The sequence below is a fragment of the Carassius carassius genome, chromosome 43 (genome assembly GCF_963082965.1).
Source record: "Carassius carassius chromosome 43, fCarCar2.1, whole genome shotgun sequence".
In the NCBI taxonomy this organism is placed as follows: domain Eukaryota; kingdom Metazoa; phylum Chordata; class Actinopteri; order Cypriniformes; family Cyprinidae; genus Carassius; species Carassius carassius.
In genome coordinates this window covers 7,199,960-7,212,406 of record NC_081797.1, presented here as the reverse complement: position 1 = coordinate 7,212,406, position 12,447 = coordinate 7,199,960, and the positions used below count along the sequence as shown (strand labels likewise).

General features: G+C 38.3%; 1 pseudogene; it reads right to left on the bottom strand.

The window, feature by feature from the left end:
- Nucleotides 1-798: 798 nt before the first annotated feature.
- On the bottom strand, nucleotides 799-11,587 carry LOC132124953 (aminopeptidase N-like; annotated as a pseudogene).
- Nucleotides 11,588-12,447: the final 860 nt, after the last annotated feature.

The following is a 12,447-nucleotide window of genomic DNA, read 5'->3' as shown; positions in this document are numbered from 1 at the left end:
TAATGTTCACTTATGAACACTAATTTGTGTTCAGTCAATGTAATGGTTTATGTTTTTATTAGTGGTAGTTGTTAAATCATACCTAAGAAACAGAGCTCCAGACCAAGATTGAAATGCTAAAAAAAATGTTGACAGTAAATCACTGTTGGCAACCATCTGGAAAACTTTGAGGTATTAATCAGATATCATCACCTTATGATTAGCTAACAAATGACTCTTATAAATGGGTTCCTTTTTATAAGCTATTAGTATATAAGTTTCACGAAACACCCTTGAATTCACATTAGAGGTAGAAGTTCATCTCAGTCTGTCAATCATTTAGGGCTGTTACAGATTCGACAACTGACTTCCACACTAAACCGCGAGTCATTTGTCATGTCATGTCTGATATGAAATTCTGATTATGACAACATGTTCAAATGACAACATGTAATTAAAAATACAAATTCACAATATAAAAATAATGGTTTAATAGTATAGAATGATAGTAATCGTTAATGTTTACCATCTCTACAATACCGCAAAATAGTACAAAGGTTGAAAATTAAAAAAAAAAATACAAATTAATTCATGTATTGAGGTTTTTGATTTCAAATATCCAAATAATAAATAACAAAGATTTCTGTACTATTTGCATATTCAATTCTGTTTCACTCTGCAAAGTTGTTTTATCATTTTACAATGAATTGTTTTACAAAAACAATTTAAAGGGAAAACAGACAATTATACCAAGGCACACCTTAAATAGAGATATTTGCATGTTGTATACATCATCATAGAAAGAAAGCAGCTCAAACTACAGTATGTGCTTATTTTTTAGTTACGATGGATTTATAAACCATTCTAAGACTGCTTGTTGGTTCTTTTCGACCCATTTGATGTTGGCGGTAGTCCTCTCGATGGATTGCTGAATGGCTAAGGTTCCGGAACCAAAACCTATGTAAGCGTAGTCATCCCTGAACTGTATCAGCTGAGTTTTTAAAACAGGAAAGTAGATTAAGAAAGATTCAAATTTAAGGATCTGCTGTACAAGATACCAGTCAAATAAATATAGCAGTTATTGGGAAGATCACATACCTGTTCCATTTCAAACGGAGTTGAGAATCTGTTTGTGACCCCACTGATCAGATTTGGGAATAAGTAAGATTTAACACCATACCTAATTGTAAAATAAAAGAAGTAAATATATAACTATAGAAAACTGCTATCTGCATTGTTAATCAAATCGAGTACCCCAGTATTTTTCCTTACTTATTGAAAATGTACTCCCAGTTGGCTCTAACAAAATCCCAGGCCAATGGTTGGCCAACCACATTGCTTGCAATGCTGACGATGGTAGAGGTGGCATCTTGTTTCCGAATTTTTTCTGGATCCAAAGTGTATTTGAGATACCTACAACATAAAACGAAGCACATGTGTTTAGCTGAATACAATGAGAACTGTATGTATTTGTCAGCATTTATCTGCAGTGAGCTCACCTGTTCAGTAACCAGGGCTCGGTGGCACATGCCAATGCAGCTCTCAGTTTATTTTTTTCTGAAGCAACAGTGGCTTTTTCAAACATCTCCCATGCAAAGTTCCACTCCTTCTCACCACCTGCAGCAATGGCACTGCAGTACACTGCAGACCTCAAGTTGGCCTTAATACTGAAGCAGTGGAAAAATTACAAAATTACAGTTAAATGGTAATCTATTGAAGGGATTGTTCACATAAAAATTACAATTCTGTCATTAATTACTCCTGCTGATCCAAACTTGTAAGACCTTTATTCATATTCGGAATGCAAATTCAATTAGAAATCAGTGGTTCAACCGTAATGTCATTAAGTTATGAGAGTACTTTTTGTGTGCAAAGAAAACAAAAATAAAGAATTGTTTTTGTAAAATTACAGTTGAACCACCGATATCACATGGACTGTTTTATCGATGTCCTTACTACTTTTCTGGGTGTAGGAACATTTCCATTCCATTGCTGTCTATGCAGGGTCAGCTCTCGGATTTCATAAAAAAATATCTTAAAGGTGCAATAGGTGATTGCTGGTTGAAAGTCTTTTCACATTCCGAGAACAGTCATTAAGTGTAGTGGTCTAAATCTATTTATCTGTAGTTATATATTCTTTGGAAGGCGTAAGACCAATAAATTTTCGTCCAATCAAAAGGCTCGTTCCGAGGTTGGGCAAACTGACAAGGAGGCTGAAGACTGCAGCCACTAGCGTCAGATGCAAGTGCGCATCTTGAGATCAGGGGAGTGAGGTTTACTTGCACAGCACCTACCCGCTGGCCTAACTGTGCTAAGTTTTCTCACCAGTGTATGACATATGATGTACAGTCGTGGCCAAAAGTTTTGAGAATTACATAAATATTGGAAATTGGAAAAGTTGCTGCTTAAGTTTTTATAATAGCAATTTGCATATACTCCAGAATGTTATGAAGAGTGATCAGATGAATTGCATAGTCCTTCTTTGCCATGAAAATTAACTTAATCCCAAAAAAACCTTTCCACTGCATTTCATTGCTGTCATTAAAGGACCTGCTGAGATCATTTCAGTAATCGTCTTGTTAACTCAGGTGAGAATGTTGACGAGCACAAGGCTGGAGATCATTATGTCAGGCTGATTGGGTTAGAATGGCAGACTTGACATGTTAAAAGGAGGGTGATGCTTGAAATCATTGTTCTTCCATTGTTAACCATGGTGACCTGCAAAGAAACGCGTGCAGCCATCATTGCGTTGCATAAAAAGGGCTTCACAGGCAAGGATATTGTGGCTACTAAGATTGCACCTAAATCAACAATTTATAGGATCATCAAGAACTTCAAGGAAAGAGGTTCAATTCTTGTAAAGAAGGCTTCAGGGCGTCCAAGAAAGTCCAGCAAGTGCCAGGATCGTCTCATAAAGAGGATTCAGCTGCGGGATCGGAGTGCCACCAGTGCAGAGCTTGCTCAGGAATGGCAGCAGGCAGGTGTGAGCACATCCGCACGCACAGCGAGGTGAAGACTTTTGGAAGATAACCTGGTGTCAAGAAGGGCAGCAAAGAAGCCACTTCTCTCCAAAAAAAAAAACTTCTTCCAACAATCCAACAACAGTTTGGTAAAGAACAATGCATTTTCCAGCACGATGGAGCACCGTGCCATAAGGCAAAAGTGATAACTAAGTGGCTCGGGGACCAGAATGTTGAAATTTTGGGTCCATGGCCTGGAAACTCCCCAGATCTTAATCCCATTGAGAACTTGTGGTCAATCCTCAAGAGGCGGGTGGACAAACAAAAAACCCACTAATTCTGACAAACTCCAAGAAGTTATTATGAAAGAATGGGTTGCTATCAGTCAGGATTTGGCCCAGAAGTTGATTGAGAGCATGCCCAGTCGAACTGCAGAGGTCCTGAAAAAGAAAGGCCAACACTGCAAATACTGACTCTTTGCATAAATCTCATGTAATTGACGATAAAAGCCGTTGAAACGTATGAAGTGCTTGTAATTATATTTCAGTACATCACAGAAACAACTGAAACAAAGATCTAAAAGCAGTTTAGCAGCAAACTTTTTGAAAACTAATATTTATGTAATTCTCAAAACTTTTGGCCATGACTGTATTGTAGTAATGTTGTCTCTGATTGTCTAATCTATGAGCATATAAGCGTTCAGGGGGCATGGTTTTGGATGGTGAATTGCAGGGAAGGTGGGAAGTTTGCTTTCAGTGCTAACAGGCTAAAGTTAGCATTTTCCAAGATCTCCTACTGCACCTTTTCATTTTAATCCGAAGATGAATGAAGGTCCACTGATTTGGAACAGCATGAGGGTGAGTAATTAACAACAGAATTTTCATTGGTTGAAATATCCTTTTAATTTAAGGTATAAGCTTACAATTAAATAGTCTGCATCAGTATACATTTTAACTGTGATCCACTCAGGAAACATCATCAGATACTCTATAAGATTTCTATTGAGTGAAACTCACGGGTTGACATTTGGATTTTCCATCCACTGTTTGAACCATGTTTTTACAAGAGTGGTACAGGCTTCAAGACCAGTGCTGCAAGCAACTCTGAGTGCATTAACTTGATTATATCTGCAGATACAAAGATATTAATTCAATGAATAGATGCTTGAGAGCAAATCTGAGCAGTTATTTTCACTACTATATATTTACATGACTTACTGGTCAGTATGTCCTGGAGGCACATCCTCCCAATTCGTTAGCGTTGTGAAGTATTCAAACAAATATTTCACTTGATTTCCAATGTATTTCTGCAGGTGTGAAATAATGTGATGTTAGAATTCAAGCTCAGCTGAGTTGACATTATGAAATTTTCAGAGACAAACTTACTTGCATGGGGCCGTACACCTCTGTGCGATCAAACATGAGGTAAAAGTAGTCCAGGTTATCAAGAGCAGACTCCCACGGCATGTACTCTGTTTCAGAGGCTAGGAACAGTGTGGTTCTTAGAGCCAATGTCGTTTCAATAATTCCTGCTCTGTAAAGGAAAACGATGCTTATAGTATTTGGAATGACTGGAAAATAGCCTCATAACTTTGAAGAAAGAAGTTCAGATCTCACTTGGCCAGGTTAAATGCATCGTCAATTATCTGTGCCCGGTTAATAACTGGAATGCTCTAAATAAAATCAAATAATGGTAATAAAAAAATACTGTCAATTATAATACTGAATGAGAAGAAATCCAAACAATCCAAATCTGTTTTAATTAATGTAATAATTTTTCATACCTGTCTTGAAGTCTGGAGAACATTAAGTAGGCGTTGCCAGTTTTCATTATCATAGTTAACCCTGTAGTATCCTGTCACATTAATGTTGGCCAGGACCCACTCATCACCACTAATTTTCATGTGATCCGATAGGTCTAAATTAGAAAAGTAGAGCCGAAATACATAGATATGTTAAAACAAATACAGTTTTACCCTTAATTGACATCCAGTGAGAAATTGTGAATATATTTACAAACAAAGTTCACTAAAACATGAAAAAGCTGTCATCATTAATTCATCATAATTGGTTCTGTGGAACATAAAAAAGACGTTTAACAGAATTGATTTTTTTTTAATTGTAATCATATGCTTTCAGAAGATCTCAAATATAGTATACAAATATTATGGACTACTTTTATTTTGCTTTTTTCTTTGGAGTTCAACATAAGAATCAGAGTCATAAGGATTTGAACAACATGAATGTGAATATGTAATGACAGCATTTTTGGATGACCTATCACTTCTACTGTAAACAGGGGCGCCCCCAAGGGCGGCATGTATAAACCCTGTATAAACTCTGGCCACCCCTGCGGCCACCCCTAGGAAGATTTGCAGTGGTTACTATTAATTGAAATGCAGAATGTAAATTCACAATAGTTTAAGAAGTGAAAAAAAGTGCAGCACCTGCTGCAGCCACAGTTTTGCGTCTCTGAGCAACATTAAAGTGTTTCGTTCCTGAATGAATCAACCGTTTAAATGATTCGGTTCAATCGCAATGACTCACTTATTAACAGTGACTCGCTGCCACCTATTGGCGGTTTTAATTTCACATTTAATGGAACCTTTTCATTTTTTTTTATAATTTCAAACATCAGTTTTCAATGTTTTATCTTTAAAATATCAAAACATTATTTATTCATTTGTAACTGCAGGTTAAAGTATTCCATGTTCCACGGAGCTGCATTAAACAGTGTGTAAAAACATCTAAATGGCACTTCAGATGCAGCTTCTGTTTTATCTGCATTGCAAAGATCAATTTTGTTGATACTGATTGCATTTGCTTGGTAACAGCCCAAATAAAAGTATTTGACCTAAAATATGGTGCACACTTTTAGAAACAATGGTGTAAAGGTAAAAAAAAAAAAAAAAAATCAGGTGTCAGCACAATTAAAAACAAGATATCAGCACAATAACACTCAGCAAAATAGTGTAATTATCGTTATCGATAAAATCCTAGAACTCACAGAGATATAACTTTTTGTCTATATTGCAAACCCTTAATTTTTTTTCTTTATTTTAATGTGCCACCCCCAAAATTTACTGTGGCCTCATTTGGCCACCCCTGTTAACATTTTCTGGGGGCGCCACTGACTGTAAATATAATTGTGAATGTTACTGTCACTGTCATATTTGAACTCACCAGTTTTCTGTAGAAGCCAGTGTATATATTGTTCAGCTTCTTTTTTTGTCCACGAAATTGGTACAAACCACTCATAACTGGAAAAAAAAATTATAATATTGTGATTAATTCCACAATTGGATATATGTAATGAATTGGTATAAAAAAAGGAAATCAATCTAAATATATGTTATTGATCTAATTGTGAACAAGTCATCTGTCCATATATTTAAAGGTCCCGTTCTTCATGATCCCATGTTTTAAACTTTAGTGTGTAATGTTGTTGTTAGAGTATAAATAATATCTGTAAAATTCTAAAGCTCAAAGTTCAATGCCAAGCGAGAGATTTTATTTAACAGAATTCGCCTTCAAAAAACAACCCGTTTGGACTACATCCCTCTAGTTCCTGCAGTAATGACGTCACTAAAACCGTTTTTGACTAACCTCCGCCCACATGAATACACAAAAAAGGGGGCGTGGCCTTGCTGGCTCCGACGAAGAAGAGGAAGAGCTGCGTTTGTGTTTGTCGCCATGTCGTCGAAACGCTGTTATTTTCATCTCGGAGTCCAATCACCTTTGTTTGGGCTTCCCAGGGACCCTGTACTTGGAGATTAATGGTTACAATTTATGTTTAACTCGGTTCCCGAAAATTATAATCCACATGTAAAACTATGTGCAGCAAATTTTACTGAGGACAGCGAGCTTTCTCAATCTCAATCAGTTTAATGCCGGATTCGCACAAAGATTATTCTTGAAACAGTTTAACAGTTTCTGTAACTTATTACACAAAGGGCAACGCTGTTTAGCTTTGTTAACTAGATGTTAGGGCTGTGCAAAAAAATCGAATGCGATTTTTATGCGCATCTCGTCAGTAAAAACGCTCCTGTGATTATAAGTACATCTCCAGCACGTGCGTTCTTTTACTGTCTATGGTTCAGATCAGGATTGCCAGGTTTTCAAAACAAATCCTGCCCACTTGCTTCTCAAAACTAGTCCAATCGCGTTTCCAGGAGGGCAGCGTGCGCTCAGCTGGTGTCGAATCACAACACAGGAACCGCTGGCCCAATCAGAACTCGTTACGTATTTCTGAAGGAGGGACTTTGTTTGTTTGTTTTACTCATAATTATGTCACAATATGGAATAAAATACTTCAGTTTCATATCTAGTAAACTGTGCTTTGATTGAAATCAGTAATAGGAGATAAATAGTTGTTGTGTTTTCCTCTTCAAAATATTTTTGACATACTTAAATTCTGATGGCCTGTCTGGTTTAGTTTCAGGGTCCAGGAGGAAGTGCTCCTGTGTGATCTGGCCAGTTGCAGTGTTAATAGTGACCACAGGAAAGCCCATTTGAAGAACCCAGCGGTCCATAATCTCTTGCACAGATCTGGGAAGAGTGGTACCACTGCTGTCCACAGCCTACAACATTTCTGATATGAGCACATGTGTTTTATGGCAACAAATCATGCTCGGTTACTAACGGAACTTCGGTTCCCTGAGATACGGGAACGAGTACTGCGTCTCCTTATGACGCTATGAGAAAAACTCCTTTTTATCAGATGACTGAAGCCTTTTTAATAACGCTGTGTAATTATATGGACATGGGTTCGTGCAGTGAAATAAAAGCGAACCAATGGCTCCGCAACAGAGCTGCATGAGCCTATAGCGAGAAGCTTGCCAGCGCCCACCAGAACGGGCAGGGCCATCTCGCTATATAAGCAGGCATTTCACCATAGGATCTGCAGATTAATTCAGCTGAAGCGTTGACTGAGTTGGACTGCTACATAGCACGCCCAGCAACTCCGTATTTCAGGGAACCGAGGTTGCGTTACTAACTGAATACATTGCCTATTGATTCTTGTACTGCATCTGTTTAAAGCGCTATGGTACACGAAGCAGGCAAATGCCAAAACACTGGTTTGTCATATGACAAGTGTAAGCCTATTTATGCAGAGAGGACCCGGGCCTGTAAGGATTATAAAACCTGATTATATCATTCTTGTCATCTGAGAGAGGAGGTCCCATCTCAGGGGAATGGGCTGAGACAGCTTTGTGAACCTCCTTTTGTTGGTGTCAAAGTCAAAGTCAAAGTCACCTTTATTTATATAGCGCTTTAAACAAAATACATTGCGTCAAAGCAACTGAACAACATTCATTAGGAAAACAGTGTCAATAATGAAAAATGGTGTCTGCAGAGCGAGGCCACTAACAGAACCTTGTGTTTCTGTTCTCCTGTTCTCAAACAGGAGAAAAGCATAAAGGAGGAGGTCGGGCCAGTCATGGGTCAACACATCCCAGTCCTTCGAAAAAATAAGTTGGCCAGTGAGAGGAGAAGAGGTCGATCTCTGCCCTGCCAAATATCTCACCTGATTCTTTGAAACGTTTGTGGGTGGAGCATCCACTCTTCTGAGGGGATATTGCTCTGAGATACCATGTCTGATCCTTGGTTCAACCTGCCGGGCACATGCGCTACTCTCATCACATGCAAGTGGAGCTGAGCCCATTTCAAGAGGCGCTCTATGAAGAGGCTTTTCAAAGAGAGACCACCCTGGCAATTTATATAGGACACCACCGTCATGCTATCCGAGCGGACTAACACGTGGTGTCCCATTAGGTCCGGCAGAAAGGTGTGAAGGCCCAGCCATACTACCTGTATTTCCAGGCAGTTGGTGTAAAGCTGAAGAAAATTAGCTCTTAGAATTTAGCACTGATAGAAATTGCCAGAAAGCGGCAGAGGACCTAAAGACCACAGTTGCTGCAGACACTGAAGGCGGCTGGGGAACGGCAACATCTGAGCAGGAAGGGGTCTTAATCTGCTGTGAGGCTTGTTCCCGGCAAAGGCTTGAATCTCGTAGAGTGAAGATCTTGGAGTAGTCGCTGAAGTAGAAGAAATCTGAAGATCCTATGGCGAAATGCTCGCTTATATAGCCAGACAGTCCCACCAATTCTGGCAGGTTTCATCGCCATAGTCCCATGAAGCTCCATTGCCGAGCCATAGGTTAATTTTTAATTCACTGCATGAACCAATGGCCTACGTTATTGGAAAGGCTTCCGTCAACTGAGAAAAAAGGGTATTCCCTTAAAAAAAAGGGTATGGGTATTCCCATAGCGTCTTAAGCAGATGCAGTACGAGTGAATTATCGATAGGGAACAGGTAATGTCATGGTTGAACAGTCTAGTTTAATTGCAACATACCTTTTGAAGATGCTCCCAAAGGTCTGTGTATACTGTGTTGCTGAATTTGAAATGATCCAGATAAGTCTGTTTTGTACAGACAGAATTGTAGGTCAAATTGTTGTGAATGTACAAAAACATCCTCCATTGCAAAAGCATATTACAGTTTTACTGTACAGAACAACAAGGAACAGTGTACAAAGGGTTTTTACCTGGAGACCTTGAGTAAACACTTTCTCAGTCAGGAAAGTGGATAACATCCTAAGTACAGATGCCCCCTAGAGAAATATACTCCGAATTACCAGACAAACCACATGTATTCTGTATGTTCTTTATTATTAGACATTATAGTCAAATTAGAAAACAACTCCCATACTACCTTACTGTAATAATCATTAAGAACGATCAAATCTTTCTGTGGGACAGAAATAGAGTCAGTAATGATTTCATCTGCTCTTAGTGATACCTTTTTGCATTTACCATTTATTGCTCTGGCTTTTCTTCAGATACTTACAATGTTCCAATCCGGCTCAGCTTCGTCTTCCCCAAGATATTCTACATAAGTTGCAAAACCTTCATTGAGCCACAGATCATTCCACCACCTGATAGTCACAAGGTTTCCAAACCACTGAAAAAGGTAGTGAATAGATTAATTACAGGGGTTGTAAACTGTACTGTTGTGAGGTTGATAAAAATAAAGTTTCAAATTATAAAAAACAACTCCGGATTATACCTGATGAGCAAGTTCATGGGAGATAACAGTAATGATTCTATCTTTGTTTTCATTTGAGGATATTTCTTCATCGTCTGTATGTGATTAAGCCCCAGTTTTCCATTGCACCAGTGTTGAAGTCTGGCAGAGCAATTTGATCTGTTCAATATTTTGAGATATTAATAACTTCTAAAATGGCCTACAAATTTGAAGGTTTAACCCAAATATCACTTAAATTGTCATTTTGATATGAAAAATTTAATTGCCTGGTCTTATTATGGGTTCTTACCTGATTTGGGCAGTGGATAGGGGACATTGTAATACTTCTCGAACAATTTGAGAATTGGTCCAGTCTTACTGAGAGCATACTCCCCTTGTCCTGCATTTATGGCTTCTGGACGGGCAAAAATTCTGATCTGTATAAATTATAGAATGTTTTAGTAGATGAACACATGATGTTTTCTAATCTTCACTAAATTAGGTAGGGCAGAGAGCAGTATGTTTCATTTTTAAATTGGTGGAATTTAAGATAAGATAAGTTACCTGCAGATTGTCCATGTTTTGTTCAATGAAGACGAAATCACTGACAATAAAGGCCAACAAATATGTCGACATCACTTCTGTCGGTGCAAATGTTGTTCTGGTTACAAGAGTGTCATCCATGGTGATGTTAACCTCATCTGAAAGTCAAAAAGAGACACTGACTGATGAAACAAGTTTAACCTTTTCAAATTATGATTATTTTGCAGCTTGGTAAGCTATACTTTCAAAGCAGTTACCCAACACTGCTCCTGTACAGAATAAAGTGTTAATTTACCTATCACAACACCATTGGAGAGGGCTACAGTTGCTGGATCATGGTAAAGAGTAATGTGGAATACTGCTTTCATTGCAGGTTCATCAAAGCAAGGGAATGCCTTCCTGGCATCTGTTGCCTGCATCTGGGTTGTGGCGACCACTCTAAAAAAGAACAAGGAAATTTAACTATACATGTAAAGCCTGTTGTAGAATAGGAACTGACAAGTCAAAGAAACGTCTTACTTCTTTACTCCATTCTCATAGTATTCACTTCGGTAGAAGCCTCCCAAGTCATCAGAAAGCTCTCCTAAAAATTCTGTGTAGAGCTCGTAGCTTTCCCCAGCAGTTAATTCTTCTTTCAGATGAATCGCCATATACTGTGTTTTTGTGTGCATCACAATTGATTCAATGGTAGGAGCTGGTTTGCTTCCAAGTGCTGTTAAGGTGGGATGCTTTGTCATGTTCAGCTTGTTGGAGTGAATGAGGATGAGGTTTGTCTTTTCCACACATCTGAAGACCACGCTGGACAGCCCTGTGAAGATGTAGAGTCCAGTTGCATCCGGCTGGAGCCGTGGCCACAGAGTGACATTGTAGGTTTGTGGACTAAGAGTCTGTGGAAGGCGCCACTGGTCCCATGGTTTATTGGATGGTGCCATTGTTGGATCTGTGAATTTAACCTCATTGTTCTTGGACTTCTCTTGGGAGTAGACCACCGGGAGAGCTGTGATTGTGGCTAACGCTCCAGCTGCTAACACAATCCCAAAAGTTTTACTGATGTAGAAACCCTTCCCCATGTTACATCAATGACAGGATGAGATGAGTGAAACTCACATTTGCACAACGTCTTATTTAAGGCTTGGGAAGATTCTCCTCCCACATGAATTAATGGTTCATCAATTAACACAGCACAGCTATAGTGTAGGCCTCTTCTCGCTGCTTGCAGGAAAAATCTGCTGCTAATGTCGTAGTGCCAGATACAGGACATGTACAGAGGCAGGTGGTTTTAATGTTGTGGCTAATCAGTGCATACACATAATATATTTATATTAATCTCTTCTTGATAAATAGCCATTTTGCATATTTAAAAAAACATGCAATGTTGTGAATTTATTCAAGGTGAATTTCATTTGCAGACTTGTACTATACAACAGTTTACCTAAACAGTTGGTGAAACTAAATTACCTAAATGTTTACCAGGAGCAAATGTCAGGATTAGTATGTCTAAAAATTTCATATAAAACATGAAAGTAATACATAGATTTGGCCTTTGGAATGTTTATTTTATGGAGGAACATTGTATCAGGCATGACGTTTATTAATTAGATAAGTATCTCAAATATAGCAAATAGCACAAGACGGACCATTCATTTTAAAATGCATGGGTGTAAAGATTATCCTACCCATATCAGCTATAAATGAGGTGTTCAACAAAATCACCAGACTCCATTAAACTCACCTTTAAAACAATAAATATTTCATTTTGTGCAGTATTTACAACACTAAATCTAAAGGCTCCTGGTATGTGAGCAGTGATTTCCACTTTTTATAAAAGTCTATTTTTTATTGATTAAAATGATACCAGGTTTTGTTATCAAATATTCTGCATCTTTAAAGTCAGAAGAAATTAATTCCATGACTTCTTGACGTCATCCAAAGGCTGTGGA